This window comes from Pteropus alecto, unplaced genomic scaffold (assembly GCF_000325575.1).
Source record: "Pteropus alecto unplaced genomic scaffold, ASM32557v1 scaffold226, whole genome shotgun sequence".
In the NCBI taxonomy this organism is placed as follows: Eukaryota; Metazoa; Chordata; class Mammalia; order Chiroptera; family Pteropodidae; genus Pteropus; species Pteropus alecto.
The window spans coordinates 3548727-3573480 of record NW_006440132.1 but is presented as its reverse complement, the minus strand read 5'-3'; the positions used below and the strand labels follow the sequence as shown (position 1 = coordinate 3573480).

The following is a 24754-nucleotide window of genomic DNA, read 5'->3' as shown; positions in this document are numbered from 1 at the left end:
AAGCACTTACCTGCATGGCATAGATAGGGCACAGATATGTCTATATCTATCTATCTATCTATCTATCTATCTATCTATCTATCATCATGATCATCATTATCATCTATCTATATCTATCATATATATTATATATATATATCACATATATATATCTATGTGATAAATATATATATCTATGTGATAAATATCTTATATCCTAAAATATGCACACAAATGAGTAAGGTTATTGTGGCATCTTTGTTTATAATTTTTTTTAAATTTTCAAAACAAATCTAAAAGAATAAATTATTGGTTAAACATACCTGAGCATATTAATATAATAGAATACTAAGAAGCTATGAAAAGAAAGGTCTTACAAGGAAACTTCAAAATGTATTAAAGAAGAAAAACCTCCCATAGTATAATGTAAGTGTAAAAAGAATGTAGGTTATAAAGCAGAATATACTAATAAGAATTTTGATAAGGAAAATGATTGCATTACATGAATAGAAAAATGTCCACATAGTAACACACCACTATTTTAACAGTAGTTTCATTCAGACGAGGAACTAATTGTAATTTTTAGTTTTCTACATTGCATTGAATTTTTCGAATGCCTACGTGGTACTTATGTGCAGAATAAAATTTGTATTTTTAATGAAATAATTTTTTTGGCATAACATAATCATGATTGTTATTAGTATCGCTGGAAAATATATACTAATTCTGTCATTCAATTTTCTGTTTTTCCTTCTGTTGGAGGAGGTCATTAAGAGGATGTGACCACTAGTTAATCCACAAGCTGGACCTGGGCAATGAGGAGCTCTTTACCCTCTTCCTTGTCCTTGGAATATTCATTCTGCCCACTGTTTCCATAGCTGGAGCATTTCAAGGACAAAACCTTGAGATGCCTATGTGTTGTTGAGACTATCTGGGCTGTACATGTGACTAAACCCCATTAAGGCTCCTGTACAAACTTTTTAGATTCTGGTAGGCAGATGTGATCTACTCATCTTGTGGGCTGCCCAAGATAAGCCTAGTATGTAAGTTCCCTTTCTTATTAAAATTTCCAACTACAAGTCTGAAATAGTATGTCTCTTTCTTTGGTATTTCCTATCCTCCATGTACAGGGTCAAGTTTCAAATTTTACCCTGGAAATCCCTGAGGTTTACAAGCAACACCTTTCGTCCATCCTTTATCCTTCTTTTCTTCTTTCCCTTCCAACCATCAATTCATCCATCCACCCAGCCATTCATTCAGTCAAGAAATACTGAGTGCACACCGTGTGCCAAGTTCTTTTCTAGGCTGCTGGGACAGACAGCACCCTCTAGACTCTTAAAGCCACAAAGTCACTAGTAGAGGATCAATATCAACCAGTTCAGTATATTTCTGGCTTAATTTCAGGCTTTGCTGAAGGCAGGGAGCATATCAAACACAAAAAGAGGGCCATTTGGCTCTCAAGGTATTTGTCAAAAACAAAGTTAGCTATATAGGGAGAGGAAGCACCCACAGATAAATCTTTCACATGTATCTGGAGTAGCTAAGACAGGGCTGGGAGGGCTGAAGCCTAATAACTTTGATGTAGCGGGGAAGCAACATGCTGACAATGATAAGAAATTTAGAATAAATTCCAAAGTGAGGACTGTGGAAACCCAAGAGAAATTGCTGTAACTTGAAAAGTCACTGAAATCTTTAGAAATTTAAAGTTTCCAGAAGAGAGGGAAGTATGATGATTTGAAATTTGGGATCTATAGATGGAGATGACAACCTGACGATGCAACTTTTCTTCTGTGTGCAGGTGAGTTTGCTTGTAGGTAAATGCCTTTGGGGCAGGGCGGGGAGGAGGCATTGTGAACAGCTTCACAATAATGGGTTAGAAGCTACTAATTCGGCCATGAAGAGTTCATCATAGAAATGTCATATGTAATGGAGGCATGGAGTAAAACTTGGTTCTAAGAGCCCTGAGATCTTAGGAAATTTGAAACTTGAAAATGTCATTTCAAATGATTGGCATTTCTTTTACTCTTCTAAAAGTCGGAGAAGTTTATTCTCTTGGACAGACTGTTCTCTTGTTCCATGTTAGCAGCTGAAAGGGCTTTATTATGACACACACAAAGCAAACCCCATCCCACCATTTTATATTGGGGGATTTGGGAGATAATCCATGCTAACGTATCCAAAGGTAAGCTCTGAGGTTAGCTGAGAATGGTAGGTCAAGGTAAAGCAGAAATGTAAGTCCAATCCTTCAATACACACACCCCCCCACACACACACATGTGCAAGCACACACAGACACACACAGACACACACACACACGCTGTCCGCCCCTTGTCTGGGTCTAAGCTTTGATGGATAGAGGGATTTTCCAGAAATTGAATATAATGTTTAACAAAATATTTGTGAATAAAGCGATTCTAGATCCAAGCAGGGATCCAGTTTGTTCAGATCAGAAGGGGGCCGCTGTCTCGGCTCTGCCCAGAGGATCAGACACTTTGGAACTACTAGGTAATAGTTCCCTAGGCCCAGGCATTCATAGCTTTTAAGGGGCACGTCAGCTATGGCAGCTTCACAGAAAACAGGCACTGACAAGCAGGGGAGACAAATCAAGGGGCGCTCTTTATGGTGACTGTGGCTGCTGGCCTGGTTTGTGGACAAACACTAAGTCCTCTGAGAACTCCCGAAAACCATGAAGAAGGGGTGAAGGGTCATCGGGGTGGTTGAGTCATTGTGCTATAATTTGAGCACAAATGTCAACATGGTCACTATTGTCCTCCAAGGCTAGGAAAGACCCTAACATACGAGTTATGTGTCTGGAGAAGTAACCAAGCCAAAGCTGCACTCCTGTTCCTGATGCGCCCCGCAGAGGCACACATGCCTTCATCCTAGATATGGCTTTTTCCATTATCCCCTCTTCTGCACTTGACAGCCAGACCAAGTTAGGAGAGATCACGGACTGTTAATTCTTTTTTTCCCACCACCAGGCTTTTTTTCTCTTTTTTGCCATCCTGGGAAGTAAGACTACTTCTTTTACTTTTTAAAATTTCTTTCTCATTCAGCTTTGGAATTGGCTTGGGTGTTGGGACGTGAAAAGGAGAGAAACAGAATTAAAATGTAGGTCAGCTGGCAAGTTATTTATAAACTTCTCAGATGATAGAGGATGACAAGAGGATAGTCAGTCAAGTTCTTGGAGAGAGCATAAAAGGTAGACATAAGGAAGGACAATCACTTTCTGTACAAGAGTCACCTCTTTCGGGGTCAGAGCCACTTTCCCGAGTTGCTGAAGCGGATCTTTATTTTTTCCTAAAACTCAACAGACAGCATCTTCAGAACCTAATTTGATTTTGATTGATTTTTGAAACTTGAAACACTTCTAAACTAATTTTCAGTATATTACTCTTGTCAACGCTTAAAGATTTTGTCAGGAGGAATTTGCTGAACAGACATAGTAATTTTGTTTCTCATTCTGGCATATCACCCCAAAAGAGGAAACCCAGGGAGGGGGTGGCTCCGTTACTACAGCTGCTGCTATTAGAATACACATTGCAATTACTTTGCTGCTATTTTGGGGGCTTTCTCAAGCAGTGTATGCTATACCAAAAGGAGCTGGAAGTCTTGGAACAAGAATCACAAGGGATCATCGACTCCTCTTAGATAAGACCTGGGATATAGAGGAAGGGACTTGAGGCCCAGAGAAGAGATGGGATTCATCTAAGATCATATAGCAATTTCATGGCTGACCTGAGACTGGAGAACATCTGAACACTTTTAACCTATTTCTCTTTCTAGTCTATCAAGAAGCACAGAAGTCAAGTCACCCCTGCAGTGGTCATAGCCCAAGTTGAGAGCCATTAAATTGGGATCTATTTAATAAATACACCAGTGACAACATCAGTGGGAGAAGGAACATTGAATTGGAGTCAGTTTGCCAATTGATAGGCAACACAAGCCACTCTGAAAGCCCAGCACAATACTGCCCCTTAAAAAGCTTAAAAAGCATGGCAGCTTGTATTAACAGTGTCCCCCCTTTTGTCTTGACAGTCAGCAGATCCACCGGGGGCCACTGGAAATAGCAGTGATGTTGCAAAATAATAACCTCTCCTCATGCAGGCATTATGCTGGGAGGGCTGTCGAAGAGTGGTTTTCTATTACTGCTTTTCCCCACCCAGGATGTGTGGCATATGGACAGATAGACGAGCTCATTTTAACAAATAAGCAATAAGGACAAACTGTGCTGGCTCAAACTGGTAATCTTTGCTCAAGGCAGGGCCTTCCAAGCAAACACCTGTGGTTGACTGGGTAAAAACACTGGCAGATGCAGAGCAGGGAATTATTCAGGAAGGGAACAGAACGATAAAGATTTTTAAAAATATATAAATATACGAAGCCTCACAAGAATGGTAGAAAAGTATCAGGATAGTAGCAGTTCTGGGAAAATAAGAGATCTCTGGGATTTGGCTCATGGCAGATGCTTTCTGCCACGAACTTATAGAATTATAGCATAGAATTTAAGTGAGGCAATAATTTAAGTTTCTCAAATTATTGTTCTGGGACCTGCACCATCAGCATCACTGGGCACTCGGTAGAACTGTATAATTTCTTGGGCACTACTCCCTCAGTCTTAATAGATCAGGAGTTCTAGTTCTGGGGCCTGAGAATCTGTGTTTTAAGATGCCCTGCTCCCTAGGTGATGCTGATGACCATTTAAGTTTGAGAAAATGAAATACGGAATGTGGTATAAAGCAAGGTAGCGGAAGTTAGGGCAAAGGTGCTCTGCCATCAACTCTCCTGCAGCTGTGAAAGACAAACAACCCAGATTTAGTGATTATTAGAGCACACTTTCATATCATCACGCGGCTCATAAATATTTGTTAACTATTGCATTTCGTTGTTTTATCACTTGCAAAGTATCACTGGTAAACATTACTTCAGTTTTACAGTTGAAGCAACTAAGGATCCAAGAGGTACTATAACTTGTCCAAAATCACTAGAGCACTAAGTAGGAGAGGAAATAGAAGCCCTGGACTTTTGACAGTTAATACAGTGCTCTTTTCCCTATACTCCACTGTTTATATTTTTCTTTTCTGTTGATAAGAAGTATTTTGCACCCAAATGTTCTGGATTCCTCTAGCACGAGATGGCTAGATGGTATCTTGCATGCCATCTCTGAAGGTTAATAATGGCTTTTGGAATCATCTGTTGAGAAGGATTTGAGCATGTTTCTGGAGTCAATGGGAAAGAGAGCTGTGATGGATTAATGTCTGTAGACATCAAAGGGAGGTGGCAGCATATGTTAAATATATATGAATATCTACTGCTTTCAAAATGATCTTAGTCTGGCTCTCACTCCATTCTTTGGTTAGGACCCAAGAAGTACAACATATAAAGGAGTCATATCTGGTTAGGAGGGTTAAATACGGTTGAGCCGATGAAAAAATAAATGATTATTCTTACTCACCTTCATATTATCTCAATAGCTATTATGGTTCATGTTAATTCCAATCAGATTTCTCCAATTTGAAGAGAAACTTTCAAACAACAACAACAAAAATAACCTCTTACTTCATCCTAAATACAGTCCACTGGCCTAGAAATCCATGCCTCTAAAATGCCGGACATGTTCTTAATGATACATTTTTTTCATGGCAATTTCATAGAAAGATTTATATGTGCCTGGTCTTCCAGTCCTCTTGAATAGCCCTGCTACTGTCCTCTTAGGAATGAATGGACACTTTCCATTTTGCTGGCTTTGTTCTCCTATTCTCTCCCTTAAAAAAAAAAAAAAAATCACAAAGCAAACAAAGACAATACAGTCAATCAACCATAAATTCCTAAGGCATCAAGTGCATGGAAACATCTGATTGCTGTTGTTGGGTGTGAGTGAGTCACTTGCAAGCTCGGCCTCAGTTTTTAATTGCTCCCAGTTGCCACTTTGCACTGAACAAACAGACCAAACCTTTGTCTAAATCGTGTGCTAGAACAATATTTTCATTTCGTATAATGCCAGCAATGAACATTAGCTTTCCCTCTGGCTCTTGCTAATTTCTAGGGACTTCACAGCAATTTGGAGAAAGGCCTCTCCCCATGGAGGCCATGGTTTTCGGCCCCTGTTGGCTGCTGGGCACTGCTCTCCAATCATCCTCCTACCCTTTGCTAATATCATATCTGCAATCATTACTCCATTTTGCTGTGATTTTAATTAGAGGACATGTGGTATCTTTTAATATTCTTCTGCACATTGAGGCTCCTGAGCACTTGTTACCAACCAATGCCTCAATATAATTTAGAAGCTGTGGCTTCATAAGCAAGTCCTCCAATCTTTGGATATTAAATTTGCAAATTAATCTCTGCTGTATGCATCACTGGTGATTATCTTGGCCTAAATTATGCATCCTTCTTAAAGTTGGAAAACAACAGCCTTCCCATCTGACAGTAGATCTATTCATATGTACTTATCTCTAAGGAGAAGTTTGTTTTTAACCCTCTATGCTTATAAACAGTGATTTCTGTTTGCTATCATCTCACACGTGGCTATAAAAAGAGCAAAACTGAACCTCTTAGTCCCTCTTGTGGCTTCCCATTGTCTCCAGAAAAAACCCAAGCCCCCACTTATCCTGCCAAAGATAAATAGTTTAAATATCAAGTGAAAGTGCTATAATTCTAACTATATTATAAGAAAAATATATATGTAGGGTCAACTCATAATTGTACTGTGTGTTATTCCTTAAAAGGAGATTGTATGGTACAGTGGGATGTACACAGTCTCTGGAAACAGAGACTCAGGTTTATAGTCAGTATTCAATATTTACTAGTTGTTCAGTTTCTAGAAAATTGCTTCCCTTTCCTCCACCTCAAATTTCGTCAGCACTCATAGGGTTGCTACGACAGTATGTATTAGGTTCTCAAAAGGCAAACTTCCTTTCCCTCTAACTTCAACCCCGAGAGATTTACTTTTGGGGTCAACCCCCAAGCTTAAAGGACTAAATTTAAATATGGACTTTGAGGTAATGCAAATAAAAATTTTTGAAGTACTTGCGGTTTTATTTTTGGAAGGAGGGTTGGGAGGAGCAAATAAACTTTGTGGACGAAGCATAAAGAAAGAAATCATGAAATTAGAAAGTTGACCCAATCCTTCATACGTGGTTCTGTGGACTCTTCCAGTTGGGGATGAGATCTGTTCTCTTGGTTTAATTTGGACCCCTCGGCTCTAGCTTAAAAACGGACTGCACAGTCTAATTATAATTCTTCTCTTAGCGGTTGTGTTGAAGTGCCCAAATGAAGCCACTGTTTCATCAAATGATCTGACAAATAATCTCCCAGCAAAAAGAACGTGACAATCTGACACTTTTTTGATGTCTGAAACTCTCTATAACACAACAGTCAGCAGTGAAAATCTGGATCAATCAAGTCTCCAGACAAGTATGGTCTATCCTTAAACTCAGATGAAAGTATTACCAAACAGGGGGACTGAGAATTTAAACTAAAACAAGCTCTTGCTCCTGTGCTTGATAATATGGGACACAGGCATACTTTACTCTCCCAGGGCTAAACGACTCTAGGTTGATGCATATGCTTCTTTGCTAAGCAATGCTGAAAATAAACAAAAAATAGTTCAACAGCTTGCTCTAGGAAGTATCTGTTTCTAGAATATAGGACTATGAACTACACAGTTTACTTATCAAAATTATACCCTAATAATCAAGAATTACTTCAAGACCCTCACCTAACTGTGCCCATCAATATTAGGCCACAATCTCTGCCCAACCCCAACTAATTTCCATTTTGCATTGCTTACCTCCAATTCACCCATTCCAGATCCTAAAACTTTTTATATTTCTGTGTCCTTTTCTGCAATAAGTCTAATAAACTTGGCTTTCCTTGACTTTTCTAGGGGTCTTTTAGGGAATCGACAGTAGAATCTATGAAGTACTTTATTATAAGACTAATTGTATTTAACTTTTAAAACTGTTTTCTGCTTTCTCATCTTTTCATTTATTTCCCCAGGAATAACTTATTGAGTGTCAGGATCTATCCTAGGTACTGAAAACAGACTATCTTTGCCTTCATGGAATATACATTCTAGTAAGGAAATAATTTTTTCTTTGAAGATGACAAAACTAATGATATCATTACATTTGTGATAAGTGTATTAAAAAAAAAAAGTCACCAAGTGCTAAGAAAGCATGTCAAAGGGGAACCTCTTTTAGCTTTGTGTGGAGGTATGAAGAACAGGGACAACATTCCTGAGCAGGTAGCATTTGAAAAAAACTAAGAAGTCCAAGTGAAGAAATGTCACTGACAGAAGTGAGAGCATGTCGAGTGGCTCAGTGTCAGAAAAAGTGTGGTTTAGAGTAGGGACCGAGTACAGGCCAATCAGTGTAACCACAGACTGCAGGAAGGAGAATTAAGCAAGGCTGGTATTACTCAGATTTATCATATATGGCAAGCATTTACACTTGTAAGTGAGTTGGTCCAGGCTGTTTCATCCAGTCTAGCAAATCCCTGACTCTAAGACATGCTACATCTCACCCCTAACAACTGAAGATTTGTGCGTGTTAACATTTCCTGTTGTTCACTCTTCTGCAGCCATCTGCTCCCTCCTCTACTTCTACCTTCTCTTATTTTGCCAAACTTCTTCAACCCCCTGTGTTTGCTCTGTTTCCTTTGCTATGTTTTATATGGCACATGGCCTCTAGAGCCATTATTCCACCTTATTTGGAGCCTTCTTGGGGACTGGAGGCATTCTTGCCTTCCTGGCATTACATCCCTTGAAAATAGTTTTTAAAAGACATAGTCAATGAACTTTTTTTTACAGCTCAAGTAACATAATGTATTATTGACTCTTCCAGACATAAGGTCCCCACTGCTGCCAGCAGTAATGAAGGAACTTTTCCTAGTTCACAAGAGTTAATGGGCCTCTGGCTTTGCTCAACTTATTCCTGGAGAAGTTTACTCCCTGGGAAAATGTGATTGCCTCGACTGCATCCCAAGTTGGGAGGTGATTTCTACTGCAGAAATATAAAGAGAGTGTATGTTTATTCATAAAATGATTGTAGCAGTTTGGAATTTGTTAGATGCTCATGTCGTTTGACAATAAGATTCATGTTCTTCACTCCACACTTCTGTGTTTTCCGTTACAAAATATAATGCAGGATCTTAAAACTTTATTTTAAAACACAGAACCTTTATGTACAATCAATTTTTATTCAGAATCCCAGTGTATAAAACACACAAAAGCAAAGTAGCTGTGCTCGAAGCAGGGGAAGACTGAGAGCCAACATACTAGATATCCATGGTGCTGCTAACTCCCCCAGAATCACGGACGGACCCTAGGTTAAAACAATCCTGCTTGACTCTGTGCTGGAACAACATGGTCAACTGCAGAAGTCGAAAGCACTGCTACAATAAATGCTTAGACATTCCCCCAAAAATGATGCGAACTTTCTTATAAAGGCATATCCCAGCTTGTCAGAACAAAAGGAAAATCTCCCATTGCCGTGAATTAAGTTGGAACTACAAATGAGAGTAGAAATGCATGTGCTAACACTGTACCTGGGAGTGAGGATGGTCCCAAAACTAGAGACTGGAGAGTTTAACACACATTTAAATACAGTAAACATGACTTTGAGCTCACCAAGAGTGAAGATGAGAACTGGTTCTAAGATCCACTAAAATGGAACTCCCTCATGGAAAGAAGGGGGTATATGAAACCATCCTTCAGTATAGCATAAATTTACACTGTATAAAAACATGTAAAGAATAAAAACGTGTCCATCTGTCTCTAGTCTCTGGGTGAAAAAACATCCTCCAAGAATCTATGAAATTAAAATCATAATCCTGTTTCTTTTAGGCATAGGGTTTTAATTTACATATCTTTATGATTTGTGAGGCCATAAGCTTTGCTATTAACATCCTAATGATCCCAGGTCTGTGGTCCTTTTTAGGGCACCTGGAAAATTCTTTTTTTTTTTTTAAACACCTACAGCACCTGGTCTTCCTAGGTGGTCTCCCATCTAAGCACTAACCAGGCCCGACTCTGCTTAGCTTCTGAGATCAGATGGGATCGGGCTTGTTAAGGTGGCATGGCTTCCTACAGCACCTGGTCTTCCTAGGTGGTCTCCCATCTAAGCACTAACCAGGCCCGACCCTGCTTAACTTCTGAGATCAGATGGGATCGGGCTTGTTCAGGGTGTCATGGCCATAGATGGCACTTGGAAAATTCTAACACAATTCTTTTCTAGAGCAATATGCCCTCAACTCAGGCTGTACAGGAAGAAGAGCTTAAAATCCCAAATCACAAAAGGTAAGAGGAAACGATCCAGCATGAGCAAGAGGCAACAGATAAGAGAGCCAGCTGATTTAGATCTGCTACCATTTCAAGTAATGTAAACTTAAAATATTTTTTTAAAATAAGGACATACAAAGAGAATTAAAATTATAAAACATGACTAATATGATCAAAAGTAGCAGGTAGATAAAAATAAATATTAATCTAGTCACTTGCTATCAAATACTTATCATGCAGGTAGACTAGCAGTTAGGAACAGCCAAAGAGAGAATCGAATAGGACCTTGGTTCCTTATCTGTAAACTACGTCATGCTGTCTCAGTTTCTCCCATGTGCTTGAAAATAACCAGGACCAAAGAGACCTCGATCAGAGCAAATATTACTTCCCGTATATATTCTTATAGTTCGGCCCTAAATCATCCATTTAACAGAACAGCCTTCAAATTCTTTGATGTTGGAAGGCTTCTATAACTTCTCAGAAACAAATGCCCATGTGCTAATAAACTGAAATGTTAAGGTCTTAGGTCAGATAAGATTTGGTCTTTTAGTTTAACATTTCTGACTTTGGAACAAAACATCTCCTTGTTTACAACTTGTTCCGCATCCTCTCTAATGGACAGAAGGCATTATCTGGATGGATAAATTCAATGGTTAGCAAAATCTCTCACTTTAGGATGGCCATCTGACTCATGCAAAAATACTAAACTCTGTCAAATTTTATACTTTCCCGAAACCTAACAATCTCCTAAACCAACAGAATAGCAAATATTTTGCATTATTTTATTTAATCTTAACAATAATCTTCATAATTAGAGATCTTTCCTCACTTTACAGGTAAGAAAAGTGAGGCCTGTAGAGGCCAAGTGAATTATCCAAATATAAACAGACTCCAGCCTTTAACACCAATACCAAAGCTCATATGCTCAATCATTATACTACTCTATATGTCTTTCCTTGAACTCTCAAAAGTGATTAATGCTTAATTAGGTTTAATGCTGGAAATCCAAGCACCCATGTTAGAGTTATAAGACCAGATGCCAAATGAATTTGTTTTGTTTTTACCTAATCTAGTGGTAAAGGGCAGAAAGTAACCTACTAACTCCTACTAGGGTCAGCCGTTCTATTAAAATACAGCTGTCAGAAACTCTCAATTCACATATAAACCAAAGTTCAATTTAGGACAAAAATGTCCTTCTCCCCAGGCTCCTCTGAGACTTCCTCAGCTACACAAAAACAGAGGTTGTGTTTAAGGACACTGAGAGCTCATCACCAAAAAGGAAATAGTGGGACAAGAAGGACATGGGGATTACAGAAAGCAACTTCCTTGTCGGGGTAAATATAAAAGTAGCAGAAAGAAAACAGAAAGCATTGTAGAGAATTGTATGGAAGTGATACAGGGTGCAGAGAGGCCTCCACTGTGGGGGCAATAATGAACACTGATTTGAAGAAGTATGCCTATCTCCCTCTCTCCTCCTCTCTCTTTCTTCTCCCACAGCAAACTGTTTCTTTGTCTCTGTTCTTACTCTACTATATCACCAGAACCACATGAAGCAAGAATACAATATCCATGCGTTTACCACTCTGTAGGCTTCCAGGTCTTGCTTTTTGTTGAGTTTCTATCATTATTATGAATCTCATCAAGATAATCACTGCTTATTCATTTAGCTACTATTTTCTGAGCCCTCTGCACATGCCTGGTACAGAACTCATTCCTTTAGATGCATTAATTCCTGCAAACCTAACAGTTCTGCAAGGTAACCGTTATTGTTCCCCTTTTGCAGATAAGGAAAGTAAGGTTGAAAGAGTTTCATGCACAGTTGAAGGACCAGGATTGGAAATCAGGTTCTTCTTTCTATGGCTCATGCTCTTAACCGCTAAGATGTATCACCAGTCTACGTCAACAGATGTCAAATAACCTTATCGAAAATGATGCTATGGCAAATTGTTTTAAGAAATGCTGAGTTAATATAATTAAACTGCTTAATATGATAATATGAATGCTAGATCCCTCAAAGGAGGATTGAAATAAAGTATTTCTCGAATTTATTTGACTACAGGGTCTTTTGTTATAGCACATCTCATAAGAAAACTGTTCTGTACAACACACATTGGGAAATGCTTTCCTAGACTGATATGTCATTAAACTAAACACCACTTAATTATTATTACCAAAATGTAGGTGCTCATTGTGGGCAAAAGCAGGCAACGGACCCCCTTATAGAATATTATTTTGGCCAGACTTCTTTCTACCCGCGTATGTTATAAATCTCACGGAACATCTGGAGAAGACCTGTCTTCACGTAACTCCACGTTGTGTGAGAAATGTTAATGGCACTCACACTTTTCTTTCCAAGAAATTTCATGACTCTCCTTCTCACTTTTTTTTTTTTCTGAAACACCACAGGAACGTTTTTATTTAACCAGAGACATTTAACAGAGCTATTCAACTGGTTTTTTTCAGAGTCCTTTCCTTGAACTCAACTTTTACTGCTAAAATGTGTGAAAAAGTTACCAAAAAAGGCAAGTTTAACTTAATAATTTTTATCAAAATGAGAAAAAAAAATTACCAAGCTTCTCATAAGTAGCTAGCCATTTCTAAAGTAGTTGCCCTGACCTGGACCGAACGTACAATTGATATTAACAATGTTCTTCTGTCTGCATTCCTCTCAATCTATCAGCCATGATTATCATGGAGATACTCAATAATGAAATGAAATGGGAGAAAGACCGATTGAATGTGGAAACATGGAGAGATGTTCCCTGACAGATGGGAAAGAGGTCTCAGATGTTAAAGGGAAGTGAGGAGACGGTCTTTGTTTAGTACTGGACCTAGGAAACAGCCTATGGGACCTTCCTGCATTGTGACGATCTATTTGTGAAACAGTAGAGTAAGAGGGAGAATTCTATTCACACTGCCTTTTTGAGGCTTCAGAGTTCTCACAGATAACACAGTGACTTCTGGACCCTGGAATCATAAAATAATGAGTAAAAGTGACCCTATAGATCCAAAAAAGTGATTTTAAACACTGTGTTCCATGGAGCCATAGGAGAGAGGCAAATAGATCTCAGGAGATCAAGGTTTCAAGCCCCCATCTTTCACTTTAATGAAAGCGGCCCTATGTTCCTATTGGGGAGGGGGGGGCAGAGGATAAATTTCATTAATATAGAATTTGTAGTCAACATGGAATTTGGAGTTCTTTCTGTTGTCTCCATGATCTGCATCTAACACCTGAAATGTCAATTTTTTTTTTATTTTTATTTTTTTTTTTATTGAGCAAATACAGAGATATATTCAAAATAAAGGCTGGGAAAAATACAAGACAGGCTCAGAGGAGGTGAGATCTGACCAAAGGAAGCAGAAGCCCCAGGGACTTGATTGTAACTATAGATAAAACCAGCAGGCAGAGGGCAGCACCACGGGCATTTCAACCCCTGGATGTGAACGCCAAGTGCATGTGGGAAGGAGGGAACTGATATAAGTTGAGGAGTGGTCAGGCTGTGTGAACTGTCCTGACTTCAGGCCTTCAGAATAAGCGGTAATTATTGGTGTGTATGTGGCAGGGACGGGGAAGCGGGGGGGCATTTTTATGTGGGAGACAAGGCAGAACCTGAACAGCCAGCAATTCTGGAGATATCAGTGGAAGAAGCCCTTCTCCTGCTTCTCCAACTCACCCATTTCTTAATCTTATTGGAAAAAGCCAGGGAAAGACCTTGGTAGAAGAGTCAGCTGCTGGCCTTAAAGTGAAACTCAACTGTAAACATAAACTTATAGGCAAGAATTAGAAAATATGTGAGCACTATGACAGGGAAACAGAAAAGAAGATAGCTGATAGGAAAAGCAGAAAAGAAATTTATAATAAGCATAATTAACATTCCAGTGAAAAAGTAAGGTGGAGATTTCCTGAAGCAAAACCAAGAGATTGTATAAAAGGAGCAAGAGATCTTAGTAATGAGATAGAAATGGTTATATAATAGTAATAATAATAGGGACAATAGAACAGAGAGACAACAGTAGCATAAACAGAGTCAAGGAAAAATTGCTGATCTGGAAGAGCAAGCTGTAGAAATCGACCAGAATGTATCTCTTTCATATGAGGCATACCCCTACCTCCACTTCGAGAAAGGACTCAAAGTCTGGGGGCTAGGGTACACCCAGTTGACAGTCTTCAACTGTTAGCTTCATAAGTAGCTACCTCAGCTTTTAAGTCAAAATCACACTATTCTCAGGGAAGCCCCCAGGCAACGATGCAGCAAAGCATCATGATGTGGGTCTCCTCCAATGAGCAATGCTTGCTCTGGGGTTCCCTTTTGGTCTGGCAGGAACTGTCAGGTAAGTATAGTATTCTGACAGCTCCCCACAACCCAAAGCTGCCATGCCCTTTTGATATCACAGGTGTTACTACTCATTAAAGTTTTTGCGCTTCTAATTCTACCACAACATCTGATTTCTAGAAAACCAAAGCTACCACAGCATCAGACAGGTGTATGGGAATGAAATGTATAAACAGAAGCTAAGAAACATGGAGTATGGATACACAGGTGTGGTAGATGGAATATGTGAATTTTAAATTTACAAAATAAATTTAAAATAATAATTCAATATCCAACTAAATTGTAATTTGAATATGAGAGAGGATAATATTTATAGATGGACAAGGACTTAGAGAATCACCAGCAAAATTATTTCTAAAGAATGTTTAGAGCATGCACTTAAAGAATAATGAATACAGAAGGAAATAATACTAGGTAATGCGAGTAAAGAAAAAAATAACACATCGGTGTCCAGATGAGATATAAAAAATACATATATGCATATTTTTTATAACAATCTAGAATTAACATTCCAATGCTATCAACCACGTGATGAGAGTTGGAGACAAAAGCACAACTAAATTTTGTGTCTTGAATCGATGGAAACTATAGATACTACTATTTAATCTTCATTGTTAGAAAAAAAAAAGCATCTAGTAAAAATTTAGGAAAACCCCTAAAATAATAGAAACACAATATGTAACTTCCAAATTAGAAGAGGGAGAAAGAGAACATTATCAATTTAACAGAGGCAGAAAAGAGAATTAAAAAGAAGAAGGTGGGTAAAGAAAAAAATTAATAAAAAAGAGAGCCAGTAAGATGCTAGACACAAGAATTATTCTTCTCAAAATAAAACAGAAAAACATATACAGAACATATAAACCAAAAAACAGGTTGAATAGATATATTAATATCAGATAAACTAAAATGTAGAGCTAAAAATGGAGAAAGGAGAACATTTCATCTCGATAAATCTAACAATACACCAAGAAGGTGAAACACTGATGGACTTTGTCTCTAGCAATATAGAAAGATAAAGTCCAAATGGAGTTTCTACAAATTTGAAATAATTGAACATTACACTGACTATATTTTCTCATAAGAGAAAATTAGAAAAAAATAAGAAAGTTTGCAGGTAAAATCTCAATATCATGGACAAAATTCTTGTTATAAAAATGATTCTGTGGTTTAAGAACTTAAAAAACCAATGGTTTGATTCTATGATACAGATGAGAGCCATTAAGAACTACAGATAAGGCCATGTGATAGTTTAGAACCCAGGTGTGCAAACACAAACAAGACAGCAAAATCCAGCTACTGGGATTCTTCATCAACAAAATGCAACTGGGGCAAGTGTTTTATTTTGTTTTGTTTTTTTAATATAAATTGTGTAAGGGTAAAACAGAAAATGAAATTAAATAAGCAAATAAAACCCGAACTGAGAAGACCCAGATTCTGCTGTCAGTGCTGTGTTTCAAATGGGCAATAAGGTCCTCTGATTTCAAAGTGAGTGTCAAGAAGACTGGAAGAAAGTTAAACACTGAAAAAAAACACACACACCAGATTTGTGGGATAATCCTGGATAATGGAGAGTGGCTATGAAACTGGAGTGATTATGTTTAAGTTAAAAGATCATTTTGCCAGTCTGCAGTCCTACAAAAGCAGACTTTTTCCTTGTTAGGCTTCGTGGTAAGTCACACCGGTAAATTCTCATTCTTACTTTTTTCTCTTTCATGGACACCTTTTTCCATATATGGCTCAAATTTAGATACCAGTGGGGTTAGGGTGATCAACAGTGTCACATGTTCTAAAAGGCAAAATAAATAAAGGATAAAAAAAGCAATTATCAATGGGGAACTATTACCATCTTGAAGAGAGATCAACATCAGAAAAAAGAGGCATAAGCCATGCCTTGGGGAATTAGAGGAAGTGGAGAGGATGCACAGGCAAGTTGCTAGATTTTTTTTGTTGAAAAAGTTAAGCTTAAGAGGGGATAAGGGAATACTTCACTTTCCTCACTTGAAATACAGGAGACTGGTTGGACTCATCTCTGAGGTTCCTTGAAGTTCATTATATTTCCTGTACTACTTCTTAATTAATTGTGTTGCTTTGGAGTCATTTGAACATATTATGTAATCATTTTGCACCTCATGTTATATGCACACATGCACGCACGCACACACACACACACACACACATTTTATTTTGGGTCTATTCAGCATCAATATTCTATGAGGATGTCATATATGTCAATCATTTAATGAGTGCATTATACGCCAGGCATTGTGCTAATAAGCACTTTACCTACATTTTTAGCTTCTTTTCTATTCTGACAATAACCCTGGGAGACCTTCGGAGATTAATATCGAGATTAATATCACTTGCTCTTTTTAAGGATAAAAAACTAAAGCTCAGTGCAATCTGAAGTATAGGGAAGATCTGGAATTCAAAACTGGGTCTTTCTGGTGCTAAAATTTGTCCCTTAAACAACTTGCTATGTTAGTCTGTCAGGTCACAAAATGGAATAGAATGCAATTCTTTTCATTGACATATGTTTCAGCTCTAACTGAAGACAACTCAGTGACCCAGACCTTTCTCTTAGATGATTGTAAAAGCCTTAAGGTGGTGTTCTCAGTGACAGTGAACAGAAAAAATATAGAAATCCTCATAGAAACTTTTATCTGACAATCCAGTTTTAAATATGTTTTCCAGACATGTGTGATAAATAAATGTATCCCTTCCTCTTAAATGAGAATATCTATTGAAAAATATCATTAGTGTGATCATTGGACTAAATGAAAATTGTACCAAATGGGCTCAAATTTATATGGATACACACATTCAGCAATTTCATGGAAAATTGCTTCCAAAATTATATCACTAGAAGGGACCTCCATTAATAATGTTCCTTGAGGCCACATAAATTCCTTTAGGATCTTTTGCTTCGTGCAATTATATGCACTAAAAAGCATCCGGCTTCTTAGAGGTAGACTTAGTTAATAAAAACATAGTGGGATTTTTTTAATAATGACTGTAAGATTTCCGTGGCCACAGTAGATGTTCCCATAACCAAAGGAAGATATATTTCCAGAGAGAGAATCTAACCCAAATCTATAAAATCGAGATAGGGATAATGATAATAAATATTTAAACAGCATTTTACTGTTTACTAAATGTATCTAATTCCATAAACTCTTGTAATTTTCAGAGCAACTCTGAGAGGTGGATAATGTCTTTATCCCCTTTGTAGCAACAAGAAAATCGAGTCTCAGAGATGGTGATTGATTTGGTCAAGGTATAGTATAGCTGAGACTTGAACTTTTCTAATTATAAGAGGAAGGAAAATGAGATTTTTAAAATATTTATTGTGGATCAGGAGCTGGGTCAGAATTTTACAAGTTATTTCATCCAATGCTTCAAATTATACTACTAATGGGCTTTTGTCATGAAGAGAGAGAGAGAGAGAGAGAGAGAGAGAACATGCACATAAGAGGAGATGCATGCAAAAGCAAAAGTGAGAAAAAGAGGTGTCCAAGGTCACACATTCATTTCCTAATAAATATTTATGAATTGTCGTCAGGCATTTTTGGTTCACTGGGTACAGTGATGAATGGGATAGACACATGATGGTAAACATAGGGGTCAGAATTTCAACCCAGTTCATAGGAATAGTAAGCTTTTCTTTTTTCCTCACTGACCCACAAAGATCTTTTCTATCTTCCTTTGCCTTTCTTACCTAAAAGTATAGCATATCTGTGAAAGATCACAAATGGGTATGTTCTTCTATTCTGCAGCCAGAATAGAAAAAAATGCCCAAATCCAAAATTATGGCAACAAGTGGGGGGATTTGAAGCACACTTGCAAGAATTAGGGATCTGAATTTGAGCTGGGTGCCTTGTTTGCTGTTCCCAGGTTGATGACTTTTCTTCTTGGGGGTGGAAAGCAGACTTGTGCCTTCTTCCCATTGGCTTAGCTGCCAGGACATAATGCCTGACTCTTTCTCAGTTCAAGTGATAGACAAATGCAACAAGGATGGAGCAAGAACACCGCTATCCAGAAAGAACTATGCAGAAAGAGATCGCTGTTAGACTTTGTGTCAGTCTCCTTGAACCTCCTCTATCACAAAGTGTATTTTCCGGTCAAAGCCCTCCAAATCTTAAGGTAGCATTAATAACACAATTCAGGAAACTTCAGGAGGGGAAAAAAAAAGAGTCTTGTATATTTCTGCCTCATTGACTTTCCATCTCATTTCCAGTCTCATCTGAAAACATCTTTTTCTCTCCTGACCGCATCTGCTAATTGCCCTCTCCCACAGCTATTATTTAACTGAAATATATGTGATCAGTTTAACAAGGGTATTTAACTTCATGGCATTGTTGAGATGTTGTTCTAATAGATTTAGGTTGAAAATGTAAGTGGCTGAGGTTCTTAACTGGGCAGGGTCCTTATGAAAGCCCCATCAACCTTTTATTTAGGAAAGAGTTCTCTAGTCTTTTAAACCCATGCCCCTGAGGAGGTTGGTTAAATTTTTAATTAGCTTATATTACAAAAATAAAGTCGTTTTTAGTTTCCAAATATGCATTTTTAGTATTTGTTATGCATTTCCAAATGACACATGGTTTTCCTACCCCTCCTACCCAAAAGAGTATATTATGACCCTCTCCCCATCCAAATCCTGGTTTACCACTTTGTAGCATTGTAAACCTGGACGTGCTACTTAAATATTTAAAGTCTCAGTTTTCTCATCTTAAAATGGGGATTATATATTTATTTTGGCAGTTCTCCCAAAATTAAATAAAATTCTACCTAGAAAACTCCTTATATAGTGAAAGAGTTAGAATCTCATTGAGTGGAGGTACATGTGTGATTCTTGGCCAACTTAAAATCAAAGCAGTTCTTATTACAAAAGAATGCAAATTTTATAAGCAATGAATCATTGTCTGATTAATACTATATCCCCAGCACCTAGAATTATGCCAGGCACATAAGAGGCAATCAAACCATCTGTGAATGAATAAATACCTTTCACCATTATACGGTTGCTTTACAAAATGTTTGCAAATCTGTGATCTAATATCCTCAACAGTGTTACACACGAATATGGCAAAACATTCTACCTGGACAAGCAAAAAAGGATTGATTCACTATAAATTCTGTTGCCTTGGGATTCTGCCTAGAGAGCCATGCTAGAGTCTGAATTACCCTTGATGCCATCCTTCTTGCAAGTGACGAAGTCCTAACAGTTCTGCCTCCTACTTTCTGTTTTTCTTAAAATATTACTGTGGCTATTGGCATAGGTCAAATGCTTGGTATTCACCAGAACTGCTACAGCAAGTTCTGTTGTTTGACTACCTTCTGGATGCCACTGGTGCTCACTCACTTGCTCATTCTGCAAATATTTGTGGAGCATCTAAACTGAGAAAGACACTCTGTGAGGTTTCCAGGGGAATGATAAACCAGATATGACCTTTACATTTATGTATCTTTTTATATTCTAATGGATCTTATTAGGACATTAAGTTGATCCTTCTCTCTTGTCCAGTGACCACACCACCCAATCGTATTTACTCATTCATGGCAGTTAGAGTCCTCCACTCAGTTATATCTTCACCTCTCCAACTTCATCTCCTTAATAATCTATTAGGCTTTCCATCATGCATCTTGACACATAACACTCAAGCCCCTAATCAAACTTTAGTTTTTGTTTGTTTGTTTGTTTGAATTCTAAGAATATGTCATGCTTTTCCACACTCTTGAACTTAGTGTTTTCTCTTTCTGGAATTTTCTGCTCAAACCACTCTTGCTCCTTCTATATCAGAAGTTACTTTAATGGTAATATCTACACTTTGATTTCTCACCGAGAAGTACAGTGCTAAGTGCTATGTATGGGGGCACATATATGCACCCACACACCTGATTTCATGTTTAATTTTTAAAAGACTATTTTATTTATGAGAAAATTGAAATGGAAAATGGGAAGTTTATTAACTTACGCAAGGTCACAGTGATAGCCCGTGTATCATTCCAAACCCATTTTGACTCTGAAGCCGGTATTCTTAACTGTTCTACTTCTGAGGTGCGTTTCTAGTCATCTTTCAAGACCCAGTCCACAAACATTTAGTCTCTGGAATATTTTCTAACTTGTGTAGGTGAAGAGAGCAATTCTGCCCTTGATATTTATTTTATACATATTTTTATTGTGGCAACTTTTGAATTTATTTTATATAAACATTTCCTCTCATTATGTTTCGTAGTCTATCTCTGCTATTAGTTCTTTGACATTACTGATTTAGACGTATTCATCCCTATATTCCCTGAGTTTATCACAGTATCCAGTCAATAATAAGTACACAGTAAGTGGTTGATGAATGAATGATTGAGCACTTACTCAGTTATATCTTCACCTCTTCACCAGGGGCAGAGTGTCAATAATAAAGAAATACGTGAGAGAGGTAAGCAGCAGTGCTGGATGAAGGCTCTGCCCACTAGGCCATCATGCATGAGTTTGACCTGAGAAAACCCAATAAAAATATTGTTTGGATAGTGGAGACAAAAATAAAAACAAAAACAATAATTCTGCTGTCTGCATTTTACATTTTTCACCTAGTTGTTCCGGCATTGCCCTGACACTCAAAGATACAGGTCAGGTCTAAGTTCACCTGGTCTTATTTGGAAAATGCATAGGCTTGTTTTAGAAATGCTCTAGGGAGTAGCTAACCAACAGATCTTGGATATCAACTTGAAATATAGCTGTATGAGGATTTAAAAAAAATAAACAAAATCCACCGTTTTTTTTTTTTGATTTTTGTTTTTTATCAATGTGCTTTCCATTTTCCTTGGTTGCAATTTGAATCTTTTAAATTTAAGACAAAGAATTGAAGATAACGTGCACCAATTTGGTCCAAAGGTTGGTTTAGGATTGATATGAAAAACACAGAGCCCATCAGCAGTAGACTGATTACATAAATGACCCCGATTCTTTGCCCCTATTGTTTTGAGTGCCTTCTACCCTGACTCTGGACCAGGCCACATGACTGGGCAGGTGACCAACTATCCTGGTTTGCTCTGGACTGTCTTGGTTTTAGCACTGGAGATCCTGCCTGCATTCTGGGAATCTCCTCAGGCCCAGAAAAGTCCCTGAGGCAGAATAAACAGAATAATTGGTCACCCTATTGGTCAATGGTATGTAACATGTAGGGACTAGGAAAGAACTGGCTAGGTGGGCTTTTCCTCTCTTTTCTGCCTCCTCTATCACCATGAAAACATGCCCAGGACAGGCTGGGGATGAGGACAAGAGGATGAGAAATACATGGAGAGGAGCCAAAGTCACTCCAGTTAGCCCCAACAAAAGCAGCTTAGGTTTGCCACCAAACTAAGGACTCTTAGGCCCTGTGAATAATGCAGAAATATTTTAGACATGGATCCAAGCCACAGAGACACTTAAATATGCAAATACAAGCAAGTGATGAGTATCATATAAATTCTGCCTTCACATACTTGAAGGATATCATCAGAAGAGAGAGCAGATTCATTTTTTCTATGCTAAATGAGTGAACTTAAGACTAGTGTGTAGACACTCTAGAAAGATATACGTAGATGAAATTAGATTTCTTTATGAGGAAGAATTTTCTAGCAACCACAGCTGTTCAAAGCTGTCCAAAGTTGGCTTCTTAGTGAAATAATGAGTTGACCATTAGTCATTAATGCAGAGTCTAGAAAGTGAGGTGACAAAGCTGCTATAAAGCATTCAACTCAACTGACATTTATTAAAGATCTAAAATATGCTGAGCATTAAGCCAAGCTTTGGGTTTTAGGACAGGGCTCTGTGCTTGTCTCATGCCTGTAAAGCTGGCCCTGGTTGAGGTAAGACATTCCAGACAGAGGAATCAGTGTATACAAAATCATGGAGATATGCAGAGGCCTGATGTATTGGGGTCTTGTTGGAGTGTGGTATGTATACATAGATACAGTGTTTACATGGGTTCGTAGGCACTACAATGGAGATGGACAATAAAACAGAAGTGATAGTGTAGTGGATTTATATTGTGCCAATTTAGCAAAGCTAGTACTGACTCTCTAAGGATTCCCTTTCATGACTAATCCATGGTTACTCTGGGCCACCAGAGACATTTTATACAACATTTGAAAGGAGGAAGTGAAGTAGCAATCATAGTCTGCTTTGACTTGGAAGTTGTGTGCAGGCACCAGGGGACGTTGCAGGTGACCTGCATTGTTGCTGCTCTCCTGGTTTATTTTAAGGCATCGGCAACAGCAGAACTGCAGCTTCTTCAGCTCCCATCAGATCTCCTCCTTACACTTCTCCAGCTTCCCATGATGAAGGGCACCAGCATCTCCCGGCGGTCACCCCCGTACCCCATCGCATTTGAAGGGTTGGAGGAGCTGAGAGTCCACACATGTTCCCCTTCGTCTCTGTGAGTTCTGGCTTGTGTTTATGGTTTCAGTTTGTCTTTCTCTCCCTCACTTCATGTCTATTTATCTTTCTTGACCATGCGAACACTACTCTAGGCCACAGCACCAGATTCCAAAGAAACTATCTTACACAGACTATAGAACCAGCATCCAGAATTATGTTAGGTCAACTTCCTGTAATATATCCCTGATTCCAGATCACTTCTAGTGGTTCCGCTTTTCTGGTGAAACCCTGACTGGTACTGACAGACCCTAGAAAGTAAATTGCACGAGAAGACCTTTCAAGGAGGTAGCCACCAATATGCAGTTAAAAGCATAGGCTATGGAGTCATACATAACTCGAGTTTCTAAATCCACTTCTTCACTGCCACTTTACCAGTTGTGTGACCTTAGTTTGTGTGATTGGAAGCCTCTAAGATGGGTCCCAGTGACCTCTACCTCCTGCTATGTATTCCCTTGTATAGTCCCCTCCCATACTGTACCAGGGTTGGTGCGTGTGACCAATAGAATACTGTGCGAGGGATGGTATGTCATATCTGAGTCAAGATCATGAAAAACACTGCAGCTTCTGCCTCTTCCTCTCTGGTTTCACTCTCTCTGGAGGAAGCCAGCCACCGTGCTGTGAAGAGGGGCCCATGTGGTGAGGTCAGTCTCTTGTTAACGACCGAATTTCCAAGCCAGACCTCCAGCCTCAACTGAGCATTCAGATAACTTCAGTCCTGAGCAACATCTTCACTGCAAACTCATGGGACACTCTGAACCTGAACCACTTGTCTCAACTGCTCCAGGATTCCGGACCTTGAGAAACTGTAAGATATTCATTGTTTCAAGCTGCTAAATTTTGGGGGTAGTTTGTTATGTAGCAATAAACAATAACCAATATAATAAATAACCATTTAATTTCCTCGGAAGAAAAGTAAGGATAACTATAATGCCAATCTCATTGGATTATTGTCAAGATTAAGGACAAAAATGTATATAAAGCATTTACTACGGTGTTTTGCATGTGATAAATGCATAAATAAATACTGTTCCTGCTGTTCGTATTATTATGGTTGTTATTATAATCTCTTCCAAACTTAGCATTCTGATTCCTTCACTTCAGGCAACAGTGATAGGTGCAACTTTCAGTGAGGAGGTGATATTTGTATTAGATCTGAAAATATATCCTTCATAAGTTTACAGTGCCTGCCACCCAAAAATCACCGGGGTGTGTAGTGTGGTAGGGGTAGTCAGGGAGAAAAATGGCTCCATACCTGGACTCTGTTAGAGTTGGTTTTCTCAGAGCAGGGAGAGCCTACATCTACCCCAAAGGAAGAGTCCTAACTTAGATTCAGAGAGAAACTGACAACATCAGCTCATGTAGGTCCACCAGTGGCCTAAGGGCTGAAGAATATTAAAGGGTGAGAATTAAAATCTGATGCCTGCCTGCTTGGGAAATTAACTCAGCTGGTGATGGAGAGTTATTGGAAAGTTACAAGAAGCATGGACACCTTCCCAGCACCTGATGGTGTAAACAAATTGAATGGCATTTAACATAACTAATTGTTAATGAAATGGAGTATTAATTGTGTTACATTAATTCCTTCCCTTCAGGAGTAGCTGCTTGCTTTGACGGAAAGTTTTGCATCTGAATAATAAAACATTGAGGCTTAAAGGGGTTTTCTAGATAAATGAAATCCTCTACAAATGAGGAAACGGGATGGGAAAGATTATAGGTATATAGGTAAATAATAGTACTGAATTCCTA

The 24754-nt window shown here is 38.4% G+C and overlaps 1 pseudogene; it reads right to left on the bottom strand.

Annotated features, from left to right (window-relative positions):
* Positions 1–10063: 10063 nt before the first annotated feature.
* Positions 10064–10182, bottom strand: LOC112484048 (annotated as a pseudogene).
* Between the last annotated feature and the right edge of the window lie 14572 nt (positions 10183–24754).